The 16,424-nt window shown below is 44.4% G+C and overlaps 1 protein-coding gene across 7 annotated transcripts in view; it reads left to right on the forward strand.

Annotated features, from left to right (window-relative positions):
* The window catches only part of TCF7L2 (transcription factor 7 like 2), a 169,459-nt gene that overhangs the window by 42,233 nt on the left and 110,802 nt on the right, over window positions 1-16,424 (forward strand). The gene's annotated exons all lie outside the window — the stretch shown is intronic.

Genomic DNA, 16,424 nt, shown 5'->3' on the forward strand with positions numbered 1-16,424 from the left:
GTTCCCATCACATCCCTCTGCCCTGACCTGGGGTTTCCCTTGGTGCCAATACACGAGCATCCCGGGGCATTTTGGATCAGGCAGGATGGGAGACCACGAAGGCGGGTCAGCAATGAAAAAAACCTGACTTGAGCACTGGGTGGTTAGAAGCAAATTGTATTGATTTTTCTTCGCAGGTCTGATGGTTTTGAAAGCCACTTGCTGTGCAGCTTCAAGCCTCTTCTGCCATACGTCAGTCAGTAAATGTTAGCGACTCGGCCAGCGCCACTCACTCTGATCCACCATGCCTTGGAGCACCTGGAAATACACTGCAACCTTCAGGGCTGCTCCAGCTTAAAAGTTAAGCAGGTGCTTAAGTGCTTGGGTGGATCGGAGACTTACAGGCACTACGTTAGCTCCTGTCTGAGCACAAATGCCATCTGTACTTTTTTTAGCAAAATATCGTCCCTGCCTTCTTTCTCTTCCCAGTTTCATCATTCTCTTCCTGGCTTTTTCCAAGCGAAGTGATTTTTCTGGCATGGTGAACGTGCTGCACGTAGTAAGAACCACAACTTGAAATGGAGTATAAATAGAGAGGGAGAGTAGCTGTTGGGATTGCCATGGAGCATAGTGAGCAAACAGACTTCAGGAATTTTTGAGATCCAGCTAGATTGTTATGTATTTACTTGTTTTTTGTATTTTTTAAACAAGATTTTGACATTTTTAGTTATATGAAGGAGATGTAGGTGGAGAATTTGAATCTTGGGGCTGTTCTATTGTAAGCTAGTTGTGCTGCCTTTAATTTATCACAAAGAGAAATTATTCGGCCAAGATGCCGAATCCTTGAACAGCATCTTTGCAGGTAGGAGGTGTATAAAGTTCATTTCTGCATCTCCTTTTCTTTCTTCCCATTCCCATTGAAAGTTCCACCTTTGCATACTCACGTTATACACCTTTTTATCTCATGCACAGATAATTCTTTTTCATTTATCTTTCTTTTTTCCCCCTTCTCCCTTTCCTTCCCTCTCCAGCTACCTTTGCATCCCTCGTAGCTCTGGAGAGCTGGCTTGTTTATTGCTGGGAGCGTGGCTGATGCCAAGAAATCCTGACTGCTGGTGCATTATCGCGGGGCTGTGACGCAGGGCAGGATCACGTTCCAGATCTAGGTCTTGTTTATTTTGGATCCTGCTCCTGCCGTGGAGCAGCAACGAGCACTTGACTTCTCGCACTGCTCTGTCGGCTCCATCTTCTGCAGGCTGGGATCCTGCCATCTCCTGCTGTTCCTCTCTCCTTGTGCTCCAAACCTCTGGGGAGCAGAGGGCTGGGAAGGGAGCTGAGGGATTCCTCGGCATGAAAATCTATACTGGACAGGCCAGCTGGTGCATTGCAAACTGTGACTGGAGAGTAATTTTTTTTGTTGTGTTTTGGGGTCCCCCCCCATAAGTTGTTTGGATTGCTTTTTTATGAAAGCAGGAATTGGTCTAGGAATTGATAATGTTGGTTTGCAGATTTGGAGGTCCCCTGTGACTGTTATGTGCAGTCCTGACTTGTGTAATTTATCATTTCACAATTCAGTGTGGAGGTTTTTCCTCTCCTTTTTTCTCACTTTATTTTCCTCTCCCCACCTATTTTTCTTTTTTGCTGTGCATATTGCTTGCCTTGTGCAACAGATGTGAGGAACTGATCCCACTTCTATTGAAGTCAATAGCCAAATTCCTATCGACTTCACTGACAGCAAGAGCGAGCCTCTGTCTGGGGAGTGAGGATTAGAGCTAAGTAGGAGTAAGTAAAGTACAATAAAATCAGAATATCCTACTTACTGCTTAATGCCATGAATTCTGTTTTGAAGAATTTCTGTTTTGAATCCCATGGCTTTTTATGCTGGTGAATGCCAAGAGCTGAATTCATGGGGGTGGGGAAGAGGAGGAGCTGACAAGCATAAGAGGGTTTTGGTTTCTAGAGTTAGGAGGGACACTGGTAGAAAGGAATGACAAACAGTCCGTGATTCCTTCATGACCCTGCGGTAAAAGGACTTGGGCTGATGGATGAGGGGCTTGGTTTGGCAGACAGGCTGCACTGGATCCACTTTTGACTGTGTCAACCAAGTGTCACCATCTAAATCTGGAATGCTGTTGTGTATTATGGGAATATAAATAAACCCAAAAAAAGGCTCAGGAAGGGGAAAAATAATTGGACAGAATCTTAAAATTAAAAAAATAAAAAGGTCGCCCCGTTCCTGTCCTATTCTAAACATGTGGCTAAAATAAAAAAAAAAAAACAAACCCATAAGAAAACCCCCAGAAACAAAAATCAGGCTGAGAGACGGGGGAAATGGCTACTTTCTGGATGTTTTCCTGCAGGACTGGGGCTTCCAGGTCTGCTCCAGGGTGGTGGTGGTGAGAAAGCTGCCTTGCTGCCTCGCTGCCCCTTCTTTGGGCTGGGGGAGCTGCCTGTCCCTGTGGCTGTGGGTTCCTCCTGCCACCTGGGGTGTGGTGACACGTGAGGGGCTGTGTGGACTTGGACCCTGCAGATAGCAGCACGGCCTTTAGCACTGCAGCCTGCTGGGGCCCCACAAGGAAGAATAGGCTGTTATCCTGGCAGGGCAATATTATCCGCGTTTTACAAGCAGGAAGGCTGAGGCGAAGGGTTTATTTTGGTGTGACTCATTCAGGATGGCCTGGGAGCCTGTGGCGGACGTGGAAATTCAATGTCTCGCAGAGCCCTGATCCTGTGTCGCCTCTCCCTGTCCTGCTGGGCTGGCACCAGGGGCTGGCCAGGGATGCTCCTCTGCCTGGGAGCGCTGCTGGCACGGGCAGTGTGCGAGGTGCAGCTTTGTGGCAGAGGGGTGTTGGGGGCTGCAGGTTTTGGGGAGCATCCCAGCGCTGCCAAAAAGCGTGGGGGCAGAGGAGCAAACCCCCTTTCTGGGGTCATGAACCCGGGCAGACGTGGCATGTGGGTTTTGCTGCGCCGCTTCGTGTCACCGCTCTGCCAGAGCGCTTTCTTCGCTTGCTTTTCCTTTCTTTTTCCCTTCGCTCTCTCTTTTGGCCAGGATTTTAACATATATCACAGGCTGGTAGGCTAAGAGCCTGGGACTTCCCCTCACCACACTCAAAGTCTTTGATCTTTTGCTTTGGAGGTAACATCAAAAGAATGGCTGAGAAAGACAGCCAGTGCTGTGAAGTTCAACGTTCAAGTTAATAGCTTGACTGAAGGTTGTGCTGCATTGCTGGAGCTGGAGTAAACAGAGGCGGGTGCACACATTTCCCTGGAAATGGACCCTAGTGCTGCAGAAGGGCTTCATTTGCATTCACAATTAATCTAGGTCCTACTGATGGGCAGGCTTGGCATTTTATTTTGTTAGGGTTTTTTTTTTTTCTTTTTTAATTCTTCCTGCATGGGGAAAGCAGTGGGCTGGCTGGCTGGGGAGCTGTTACTTGGTACCAGCACTGGCAGTGGCCTCGTCCACACCCTTGCAGCCCTGTCCTGCAGCTGCCTTGCTTTGTCATTTCGGGGTTTTCTCCATTTTCAAAATGATTTAGCTGAAGTCTGTTGGCAAACCTTCCTCCTTATTCTAATTTAAAAAAAAAATTTCTAAGCATACAGTAGGTAGTATGGACTTCCCCAGATTTTTAAAAATTCACTTCTACTTGTAATGCTCCTGATGTCTGTGGGCAAATGACTGCACCATCCATTTTTCCATTGCAATCTTCTCTATTCTCTGTGTGTCTGGGGAGGTTGATTTGATTTTTTTTCCCCTTTTGCACCGTAATAAGGTAGGGAATTTTGTATGATTTTGCATGGCTTGGGGTATGAGGTACAGCACAAGATACAGTCACAAATATTTTGGCCTTGCTGGTGGTTATATTGTAATCAGAGTTTCTAAGGGACAAAACACTGAAAACTCCAGTAACTTCCCTGAGGTTCTTAACACTTGTGCATGAATTGGCCTGATGTATTACATTTATAAGTTTAAGGCATTGTTATGCAGGACTGATAGAGTATGGGTTTGTCTGCTGTGTATTTTGGTGTGTATGTATGTGGAATGATTGATGTGAGTGCTAACTCCATAGTAAAGTAAAACCAAAGGACTCTGTTTTTTTTCCAAGCACATTTATATGAGCGAGATGCACCATGGGTACCGTCAGTCCCCAGACAGAGGAGTATTCTTCATCCTGCAACAAAATAAGGGACTCAGATGAGGAGAAGAGTTAATGGCCTTAATAAACTGAGAGAGGAGGCTTAAAATTACTTTGAGAATAAAAGCACTCTCTGATATGGCTCAAAGTTCTCTAAATTTACTTCTAAAGTGAAAAAGTATTGTTTGCATATTATTTGCAAATTTTTGACCCCTTGAACAGAGCTTCAGGCCTTAAAATCACTCACCAGTTCAAGGGATGGGATTCACAAAGGAGCAAAACCAATCAGGCACCCAAGTCCTTATGGCTTCTTGGAAAAATCCTGACCTGAATACTCTGCCCTGTAGAGTGAATTAACTGCTCTGAAGTGTGTGGGAGTTGAGGCCATTCGTGCCCTCTCGAGGAAATGTGGAATGCTCTGGCGGGTAATGACCCCACTGGATGGGACCACAGGGCTCTTTCTGCAGGGACACCGAGGCGTGTTAATTTTGGAGCCAATTATCATTCAGAAGCGATGGCAGAACATCCAGCTACACAGAATGACAGCCTGAAGCAGGTCTTGCAGGAGCTGCCAATCTTTTCTTGGACCAATGGAAAGAGGTGGTGGATGATGGCACTGAGCTCCTGCCTTTTTTTTTTTTTTCCTGTTCTCCTGCTTGCTGAAGAAATAATAATTTCTCTTTTTTTCTTTACTTTTTATAATGCAACTTTTTATTTTATTCTATTCTATTTTATTTAATTATTTTATTATGATTAAATCCATACAAAGTCAGAGGAATTTTTCTACAATACTTGGGCTCACTGGAAATCACTGGGAGGTATCACCAAGAGACTGGGGAGGGCAGGGCAGTTTGAATTCCCTCTGTCCTTCAGGTACATCCTACAGAGCAGCATGTTGCAAATCCCCGTGTTGCTTGGGGGCAGGAGGAAAGGAATAATAATTTTCAGTAGATTAGTGGCTATTGTATCATCTCACGTTGCTTAATAAGCCTGATGTTACGTGTGAGAGGTAAGCTCCTTAGTGGGAGCAGGGTGCACTGCAGTGACCTTTTGTGTGCAGGTCTGTGGAGATGAAAGTTCCCTCCTGAGGTTGTGGGGTTGGCTGTGCAGCATGCAGAAACGCTGACTTCAACTCGCTGTCCTGCGCAGATGCTCTCCAGTCTATTAATGCTCTCAAAAAAAAAAAAAAAATCTGTGTAGGAGCCTGGTTTTTCTTCCTCTGATTCCACCTAGGATAAATTTGACTTGGAAATAGAACAGAAATGCTGTGTCATGATTTTTAAAAATAAATAAATAAGCGATTGCTATGAAAGGGAGCTCATTGATCCTTAGTTGCTTCATTTATAATTACCCACATATTGGAGTCATCCTACCTCATCTTTAAAAAACAAACCTGCCTCTCAGAACCCCACCAGGCAGCTAAAGTGGCTTCTTGTGTCCCCACCCTGCTCTCCTCAACCTCAAATACTTATAAAATCTAAGTGTCCACAATAAGATTATAAGGTGTTTTTAGTCTGGAGCCTTTGCTTTCCCGGCTGTTCAGTAAATAGGCTGTGTCTCTTGGATGTGCCCTGAGGCTCAGAAACCCGAGGCCTGCCCACATCGTGAGTTCTACTTTCCTCCTTGCAAAGTGCCTCTGGCTACTGGAGCTGTCGATGCAGCCCCTTCCACCCCCCGCCCTGCTAAGAAAAAGCTTTTTTTTCTTTTTTTGCCCTTTTTTCTTAAGACAGCTGTACAGCTGTAACAAACCTCGAATAGCTACTGGGGTTTTTTATCACTTGCAGGTAAGGCTAAAACCTGAAATATTCATGTGTCACTTGTGGGTACAGGGCACTTGGCACAGGCATGTGGAGCCTCAGGTGCTGCCGGTTTGGCTGTGGTTCTCCCCGTGGAGCCAGGAGGGGTTGGCGTGTTCCCCCATCCTTGTCCTGAGCTTCTGTGGGGCCACCGTGTCCCCTTGGAGTCTGAGCAGCTGCCCCAAGTCCAGGGCTGTGCCCTTGACTTTCAGAGAGCATCCCAGAGAGCATCCCATAGGTGTGTGCTCTGCTGCTGTGTGGTTTGGGGCTGGGCTGCCGTCCCAGAGCCCTTCCCAGGGAATCCTGCTCTTTGCTCCTGCACAGGCACAGGGTGAGCTGGTGCCCAGCTCCCGGGGTTTAGTAGCAGAAGGGCATCCCTGTGCTGGCTTTGGGATGCCACAAGAGGGTGGCTGGCTGTGCATCCCTCTTGCAGACATTCCCTAGCCCAGGGGCTGTGCCTCTCCTCCCCTCTCCTGGGCAGCATCCACATCCCTCCCTTCCCGTGGCCAGGCAGGAATTATGATGATCCTGGGGAGAGCTCCCACAGGGAGCCATTGTATGTGTATATTTTATATATGTGTGTGTATATATATATATATATATATATATATATATATATATATATATATATATATATGTATATGTGTATATATATATGTATATATATGTATATGTGTATATATATATGTGTATATATATATATGTATGCATGTATATATATATATACATATACACACATATATATACACACACATATATATATACATATATATGTGTGTGTATATATGTATATGTGTATATATACATGTGTACATATGTGCATATATATATGTATATATATATGTGTACATATATATATCTATGTGTGTATATGTATATATTTGCTAATTGTATCAGGGCGCACAGTTGAAGCTATTCCGTGTTTAATTCTGTATGAACATGATTTACCAGCCTTGGAGGAGATTTTGCTCCCGCTGCAAAGTCAAATGCATCTTTCTGCTCTGCTCTCTGACTCCTTTACATGGAAGTTGTTTTTCTAGTACCTGCTAAGTTATTTCAATTTTTTTTTTCCATATTGATATTGAGAGAGAGCAAACATACATACATGAACAGACTTAAAAAACACTCAGTGTTTTCAAACCGTGGTCCTTTAAATAAATAAATACAAAAGTTGCCTTGCGGGCCAGCCGGTTCAAAATGCCTGCACTATATTTAGCAACGAGAGCAACATTTTCAGCTATTTGCAGATTTGTGCAGCTCAGGGCTGCTCTGATGACTCCTTTGTTTCAGCTTTGGGGCTGTGGCAGGAGAGTGTGGCAGATGCAGATGTGGGAGTGCGGTGTCTGCGGGCTGGGCGTGCAGAGCCACCCTCACCTCTCCAAAACAAACCTCTGCCCCAGCCACAAGAATGTGGGCATGGGGCACAGTCCCTCCAGGACATGAGCTATTGCAGAGCTGCTGCTGCTGCCCCTCTCCCTGGGACAGAGGCCCCTCCAAGCCACTGTTTTTACATGGATTTTTTTTTTAAATTCAATTTTTTTTTTCTTCCCCTCCTTCTTCTTTTCCACCCACACTTAGAGAAGAAGAATGCAGGCTCATGCATGTTGCATTTTCCTCGTGCAACAGAAATTTTTTGGTTTTGTTTTGTTTTTTTTTTCCCCCTATACATACACGGAGCAATGCATTATTTCAATTTGCTGCTCAAAAAAGAGTGTTTTCCTTTTCCCCCCCCCAATTTCTCAAAACTGAAAGGATTATTTTGTTCGTTTTGCTATTTGATTTTTGTTTCTACTCTTTTCAGCTCAGGGAGTGGATATGGTAGTGTAGTTTTTTGACTGAGGAAAATTTTTCTCTCTAAATAAACAAAAAGCCCCCCCCCTTCTTTAAAACTTCTAGTAGTGCATTTTGTGCATCTTAAGTCTGCAAACTGTGCCAGTTCAAGAAAAGTTACTTACATTTAATGCATAACCTAAAGGTACTTGAAAAGTCAGAGTGCCTTTCTGAAGTCTTGCCATGATTTACTTGGAATTTGTGGTAATTCGGCTTATTTTCATTGGGGGTGCCCTTTAAATTGGGGAAAAATAATGCATAATGGTGTCAATTCTGGGCCATATTTTTTTAATATATTTTTCTCTGCATCTCCTTTAAGAAAAACCAACATTTTATGTGTTCTTGAGGAACAGTTTGTGTGGCTGATGATTCAACTAAAAATATTTTAAAAAATACTTCTTTTAAATACCTAAATGCATATTGCATTGTTTCCGTGGTGCTGGAGGAAACCAGAAAATAAATACATGGGGTGGCTGCCCAGGAACAAGAGGTGACAGCACAGATTTAGTGAATACTTCATTTGTTTTATTTTGCTTTCATCCCAAATGATTCACTTAGTCCTCCACCTAAATATAATTCTTCCTACTTAGCGAGGAGTCATCTTTCCCTCTGGCCAGATGGGATGTCTTTTCCATGGGTGTCCAAAGGCAAGCCTTCCTCATTTCCTCTTCTGATGGACAATTGAGATGTCCAGCTTTCATTTGGAAGGAAAATGGGTGCAGCTCTGGCTGTGCCCAGTGCCATCAGAGAAGCAAAAAGGGCAGTTATTGATGGGGGTTCTGAACCCTGGGAAGGGAATGTTTCTTTCCCAGCTCTCTAGGAGGGATTTGGAAAGAGCCATAATCCTGGGTTAGGAGTAATTTGTTACAGCAAGATGATACTTGAGTGGCAGGAGGATTCTGGCAGAGGCAGCGAGAAGGTTTTATTCAGAGGAGTAGCTGGTCTCGCAGAAGGTCAGGCTGACACAAATCCTACCCCAGCCCACAAGTTTTGTTTCTCAGCCAGCACAATTAGCTGAGGGGACTCTCGACCTCTTTTACATCTTTCAAAGACATCTCCACACATCTGAGCTAAAAGATTACTGCGAGGAATGTGGACCAGGATGTGATGCAGTGGAAAGTTTTTCTTCCAAGGCCTTTCTGAAAAACAAAACCTCAACAGCAACCTTCCCAGTTTCTCGTAGGAGCTCAGAATATTGCTGGTTCCAGTGTTATCTCCAGGACTTTTTTCATGAGGTTGCCTTAAGGTTACATTTTTGTGTTAACCTTAAAAAAAAAAAAAAAGGACAAAACTTACTACCCCTAGGAAAAGAGAAAAGAGAATTTTGCAAGTTCTTCATTTTCATGAAGGCCTGAAACCCTTGGAGCCATCTATTCTGCAGTTACCCCTTGTTGCATTGAAGGCCCAATCACACATGGAAACCACAAGGGAGGCGACAGGAAATTTGGTATGAAATTTGCTGGGTTTACTAGAGAGTGGCTCCCAGCAGTTCACCCAGAATTGCTACATCGACAGGAATTTTTGTGGTAGTGATTAGAGTCATGAGTTTCACTTACCCAACAGTGGGAGAAAATATGACTCTCAGTAAAACCCTCTTAGGCCCTGTTACAATAATGAGCAAACTGCTAAATTTTCCTGTAGCACTTTTACTGGGGGATCTCACCCACCTGTGCCACTCCTTCACGGGTACTTCACAAGATCTGAGATGAGAATTTGGATCAAAGAGTGAAGAAACCCCTCCCAACCAAGATAGTCTTGGAGGCCCCTTTGGAGAGGGACTTGTCTTGCAGAGCATCCTTTGACTGTCTTGCCTTTGTCATGCCTCTGCTGGCTTTTGATAGCTGGAGGTGCCAAGCACTTTATAAATCAACCATTTATTGGCTGATGGAGGGTAGGTCTAGATTAGGTATTAGGAGGAAGGAATTCTTTCCTCTGAGGGTGGTGAGGGACTGGCACAGGTTGCCCAGAGGAATTGTGGATGCCCCATCCAAGGCCAGGCTGGATGGGGCTCTGAGCAGCCTGGTTTCAATGTCCCTGCTCGTGGCAGGAAAGTTGGAACTTGGGATGATCTTCAAGGTCTCATCCAACTCAAACCATTCTATGATTCTATAACTGATGCAGGACAGAGTTGTACAAAGATAGGGTCTCTTTATGTCTGTTCTGTCAGGGTTTGGGGTTTTTTTGCCTTCACACAAAGACATGCAGTGGAAAATGGTACCAGTTCAGTATCATGGTCATGTAGAGATGAATTTAGTGATGGGCTTCACTACCAGGGTACCTAAGGAGACTGGTTGATGCTTCCCATAATCAGGAAATACATTCCCACGTTTCCTATTCTATTCCAAACTCCAAGTGGTGGAAGTGAAGGGAAAGATGGGGGCAGATTTGGAAGGCCTCCTTTGCTCCTTGCACAGCTGTGCTGTGGGGTTTTTCTTGCTTTTCTTTTTAAAAAAAAAATTAAAAAGCAGTTGCAAAGCTTAAAGTTCCAGCCCCTCCTTTACAAATAGAGCTATGCTCCTAACAGAGTTGGAAGGTTTTAAGGGAGGCAGGGCTCCCCTGGAGCAGCTCCTCTGTTTGAGTGGAGGTAGCTCAGTGCCATGATCTCTGTCTCTAACATGCTGTCAGATATCTTTACTGCCTTGATTTAAAGGGGAGGAAAGGAATTATATTTTATAGACCATAAAATGCATTCTTGGACTTCATGCAAACACTAGTTACTAATTGTTCTCTCACTTGCTGGGAGATTGCCAGGATGAGAAATTGTGTGTCTGTACATCAAATTTTTTGGTCTTAGAGACTGATGAAACTGTGAGTCTAAGCAAGACAGACCTACAGAAAGAATTTCTTGAGATTTTTTGACTGTCCTAGTCTTCATCTAATGGAAACTCAGTGCTTATGTGCAACAGAACAGGTTGCAGAGAAAATTTAGGGAAAGTAGCTTAAAAATGAAGTTGAGTTTTTTTATGGTTTAAAGTAGATAAAATGCTTATTCTTGTTCCTTGACTGAAATTATGTTTTTTATTGGTACCTTTCTTTTGGAACAGCACGTTGCAGATATCTGAATAGTCCTCAGGCAGCCTGCTGGTTTGTGCAGGAAGGATGGTGGGGTCTTTCAGATTTAATGTGAAAAAAGTAATGGTGCTTTCCCAAGCTCCACCCAGGATTGAGAAATACAGCCTGCAGTTACTTTGCAGAGATACCATGTGAACTGTAGAAAGTAATGCTGTACTTCTATGTCACATGAACACTCTTCCTCTTGTAAAGCTAAAAAAATTATTTTAAATTCCTCCCCTTTTAATGAGAGAATTAAAGGACATTTTAAATTTGGAAGAGGCCTTATGTGCATGTGTCAGTGCAGGAACATAACACCATTTCCTGGTTTTTGTACCACTTTCCCCCATCTATGCATTTTACTTAATATTTTTAAAAGATTATGTTAATAAAATGAAAAGTGGAGATATGTGATAAATACTTCCATGTTTTACAATTTTGTGCTTTAATTTCTTGAATGCTCTGGGGAAGTCTTTTGTGTGAAAAGGATTGGTCTCACTGAAATCAACCTTGCTGCTTTTGTTTTGAGCAGCTCCCCTGTGCCTCGTGGTGGTGCATTGCATATTCTGTAGAAGGGCTCAGCATCGTGGGTGGTGTCTATTACCTCTCATACAAAAAATTCCAGACATTGCAGGTCTGCAAGGAATAGGAGGCCTTTTCAAAGTTCCTTCAATAGCCTCCTTCAGTTATTTAAAATAAATCCTTCAGATTTTGCTCTCACACGCACACCTCTACAAACAAGGTGATAACTGAAGACCAGAAATAAGGGGTTGAGGTGAATTAAGCAGTGGAGCAGAAGCTGGGGTTCTACAGTTAAATCTTTAGAGGCTTTGCTTCTAATGTAAGTGGAGGCACTAATAGGTGACAGACCTTTCTTTGTAGGTACCAAGATGAGTATCCTCTTGCAACTTTTTTTTTTTTTTGTCAGTAGGGAGCTATTATGGCCTTTGCTCTTTTTATTGGCTTCCCCATAAATATCAGCTCTCCCCTCAGCATTGTGATCTCAGTGTTGCTACTGGATTATCTCTGGTTAAAATTTGTCTAAATGCTCCCTCCCAGAAATGCTTCTAACTAAATATTGGAGAAGCTTCTGACCTTCAAGTTGACATCCAGGTGTGTACTTCCACATGACCCTACAATGCTGGCCAAGGGAGGGACTGACCCCAAAACCAAGATCAGGAATATTTCTATTTGAGATCCAGGGAGGAAGGGCAGACTTTGGAGGTGTGATCCAGTGGTTAGGGGAGGTATTGGAGACCAGTGGCATCAAGCTGACTGCAGGAGCCCTGCTCCTGCTTGTTTCAGTTCCTGGGAGCTAATAAGCACCAGCTGCAGGAAACCTGAGCTGGAAAGCATTGTGCAGCTTTCCTTCTGTTTAAAAATATGGCCTTTTTTTCCCCCCCTTACTTTGTTTATATTTTTATATGTTAAAGAACATCACTTGTAGGGTGATCTAGCAGTGAAAACAATAGTGTGACAGGGGGATAGGTCCAGGTTGGACACCAATGCAGGAAACACCTGTGAGCTCAGTGCCATCCTTTCCTCCATGGCTGCACTGCTGTGAGCCCTGCCCCAGCCCGTGGGGCGGCTGCTGGCCCTGAGTTGGACCTTCCAGCAAACTCCTCGAGTGCTGGATGTGAATTTCAGCTGCTTTGGACCAGCTCTGCTGTGAAAACTTGGGAATGATGTTTGTTGCCCAGCCAGAGCTCAGGAAGGTGGCTGCTTTGGGGGTGCCTATGCAGAGCTGCTCCCAGTGGGTCTGTGCTCTGCAGGACCCTCTGGCTGTAGATGGGAGGTGGGGATGTGTAGGAAGGTTCTTGGGTATTTTTTGTTCCTTTCTACAGAAAAAATCTGGGCCATTCAAATCATTTGCCTTTTCCCTTGTGCTGACAATTTAACAGCCTTTTTAAAAGCTTTGGTTTCTCTCAAGTACGCTCGCCCCAAACTTGTTTTAATTCTTGTGTGGAGGCCTGGAGCTTAACAATTATTTTGCTTAAGCTCTCTGAGACTTGCCATAAAACTTTTTTTTTTTTTTTAAATGCACACATGCTAATGATCCCCATCAGATCATATTGTTAAACAGGGAATAAAGTACTTCCACCATGATGACATTATTTTAAAAAAATGTTAAAAGCAGGCCAGCAGAGCCCATTTCAACAGTTTTGTTCTGAAATAATTTGCACAGATTTGTTAGAGTTAATTTGTTGAAAAGTTCAGTGTTTGTACAGGCAAGTCCTGATTTCCACACTGAGACACAAGAAGCAGGAGAGGAGTGAGTGGGTGTCCAGCATTTGCAGGAGCAGGCTGGTGGGAGCTTCCCCTCCCTCCAACCCCTCTGCCCCCTCCAGCTGCCCGGTGCAGGAATGTAAAAGCAGTGTCAGAAGGCTGGGAAAGTCAGCTTTGGATTTTTGTGGACTCCTTGCAAATCAGAGGAACTGTCTGGCTCAAATCTGCATTTAGGGCCAAGAGAAGAGGATTTCCTGCTATTTAGTTGTTTGAGGAAGGAAAGGATTTACCTCTCTGCTGTAGCAGGACTTAATTTTTCTCCTTTTTAATAAGAACATCATAGCGTAGGGCAGCAGCGGTAAACCTCCGAGAGCAATCAGGGCTCTCCCTCCTCTTCCTCGAGGTGATGCAGCTCCCCCCTGCCCAGCATCCTCCTGTCACAGCTCCCAGCCCAGCAAGGGCCTGGCATGTCCCTGCACTGCCAGAGAGAGAGCTGTGGAGGGGGCGGCTGCTGCGCTCGGCCACCATCTGGATCCAGTTAGCTCTCTCGGCAGTAGGGCTGAGTCTCATTTCCTCCAACCAGTAATGTTATATAGGCAGTGATCCTGTTCTGCCCTAACATAATTGAAAATTATGTGTATTGTAGACTCGCAGCGCTGAAATGTAGACTTGTAAAAATCTGTGGCTCAGGTAGCCTGTGGAGATTGAATTTGGCACACAATGAGGCTTTTATGTAAAGTAAGAATTATAAGCCACCACATCAATATTGTGTTACAGGCATGACAATTCTTGGATGAGGAGGCCTTGAGTCAGGCTCGTCACCTTAAACAATGCTAATATTTCATACTTTATCAACGGGGCTGGCATTTTGAAGCCAGCAAACATTTTTTTGCTTTTGCAAACATCCTGCTGTTGAAGGTGTGGGTTCACTAGCTTGACGTGGGCATTGGCTGTGGGCTCTGGCCCCCTTTGCTTATCTGACAGACAGAACATCTCACCCTTAGCGGGGCTGGGAGGCTGCTCTGGATCCTGGCCACATGGTAGAGCTCATGGAAGTTGCTTTATGGACACTTGTGCTTTACTGCTTTCCCTTGGGTGTGGTTATTTGATTTTATTTTGTCTCCCACTGGTGTGTTATCCACTGGTAGAAATGGAAGCTGTCCGTGTCTGTGCTTGTGAGCAAAACTGAGCCCTCTGGGTTTGGACTGTTCCTGCTGGGCTTCATGTGCATGTCCAAAAGAAGCTGTCTGTGCTTTAGCCTTTGCACTGTAAGACTTCTTGGATCCTCTTTGCCAGGGGTGGGTAAGAGAAGGGCTTTACTGAGAGTCCAGACTAAGGGTTTTAAAAGGAGGGGAAAAAAAAGAGTAACAGTAAGATCTTCTGAACCGTTCACCTTGCCCTTAGGTCAGGCTGGTGTAGGAGCTGAAAGCATGTGCTGAAAGCACGGGCTGTGGTGGGATAGAGGTGGAGTGGGAGCAGCCATGCCTTCTTGCTCTGTTTCTTCTAATGGAATTTATTGCTAGTAAAAACCAGCACAACTGACAGTCCTGAAGGCTTTGTAATCCCTGCAATAATTACTGACTGGATGGGGTCTGCTGTGAGCTCACCCCTGCTGCTTGTCAATGCCTCTGTCTGCCCTTGGGGCAGTCTCAGAGAAGCCCACGTGTTTCTCAGCCTGTGTTTTAGGACAGCTGCTGACCTGAGCTCCTGTCATGGTTGTACACATGTTCCAGGGCTGCTTGTGACTGTGGAGTGGTCATGGAAAAATGAAGGTGATGAGTTTATTTTTGTGGGTAATGGCTTGGTGTCTGTTCCCTGGAAATCCACAGTTTGAGCTGTCATGCTCTTGTAGAGGTTTCAGCTGTGGCAGCGGTAGGTTCTTGCTCTCCAAAAACCATTGTGGACTTTGAGGCAGAGTCATGCACACATCCTGTGAGGACGTTTTCCTTGGAAGAAGGGAAAAATACCTCACTGATTGTCTGGAAAACCTGAGGAAGCCAGAAGTAGCTGTGACCCATCAAGACCCATTCTGGAAATTCATGCACCCCTTCTTGTGGTGGTGTTTTGACTGCTGTCTGAGAAAACTGGTGGACTTTTGAAAATGTAGCAGTTTACTTGTTTAATAGTGCCATCTGAAAATCTGCAATGTATCAGATTTCCCCTCAAGTTTAAAAGTTGGCTCTCAGTTGGCTTCAGCTTTGGGTCCAAATTCTACACACTAGGGTTGCATTTTTATGCACTTTTTTTAAACCACAAAGGGTTAGAAAGTTGCTTTAACATCATCTCAACTTTAAAATTTATGTTGTGGTCACATATATTGAAGAACAGGGATTTGATGCAAGTGATCAAATATCTGGAGACTTCCAATTGGGTTGTAAGAGTTAGAAATATTGCTTATCGGTAGTCTAGTTCTGGTTTGTTTGGGTTTTATTTCTTGTTTTTAAGAAGTGCTGAAACATTCTGGTCCACATTGCACAAATCCCAAATGTGAGCATGAATAAAAACAAGACTTCTTGGAACTTGTGGAACTCATATGGGGCACAAATCCAGAGTATGGGTTTGTTTATTTGCATTCCAGTAGCTCGGAAAACTCAGGCCCTCCAAGTGATGGGAATTGGTAACACATTCTCCTGCTGGCTTCTGCTTTTTGGGCACCTCAGTGCCCAGAGTCTTGCAGCAAACAGGCCCTGCATGTGAGCAAATGTTTTGCATACGTGAGCAAATGTGATAGATAGTGATGTGCTGAAAGCATGGAACCAGATCTCCTTCCTTCCTCCATGGAGGTTCAGATACAGCTTCCGCTGTTCCCCTGCACTGCAGGGGCTGCTTGTGCATGCTGCTTCTTCAAGATTATCCTTACTTTAAAAAAAAAAAAAAAAAAAAAAAGAAAGGAAGGAATGGGTAAACATAACTATTTCTCTAGTAGGTATTTTCTAGGAATAGATCTGTCAGGTCAAGCAGCATCTAGTGCTGAATAGGAGCTTCTGCAGTGGCCTGATCTATGTGTGCAGCTGCTTTTCTTAGTTCTGGGAGGGGGCTGAATGTATGTGGCTGTGCACATTTCTTCCAGCATGATACAGGGCTTTTAGAAGTCTCTTATTAACCTGTGTTAACTGGGACAGCACACAGCAGCGTGCAGAGAGAAAAGCCTGGGCTGAAATTATATTTAGATGTACAGTGCAGAAGTTTGTTTGGGATAACTAATTTCTCTGTGGACCCGCTTTTGTTCAGAATGGAGCACTTCTGGTGCAGTGAGCTGAAGCTTTTCTTGCTTTTGTATCACTGCCCCCATATGCTGCAGAGGTGGCCTGTGTGTGTGTCCAGCCTGTCTGCTGGTGGCAGTGCCACAGAGAAGCTGTGGCTGTCCCCAAGCCAGGGTTGTCTGACAGAAGATAAGCAAGAAGAA

Source organism: Melospiza georgiana, chromosome 8 (assembly GCF_028018845.1).
Source record: "Melospiza georgiana isolate bMelGeo1 chromosome 8, bMelGeo1.pri, whole genome shotgun sequence".
Taxonomy (NCBI): domain Eukaryota; kingdom Metazoa; phylum Chordata; class Aves; order Passeriformes; family Passerellidae; genus Melospiza; species Melospiza georgiana.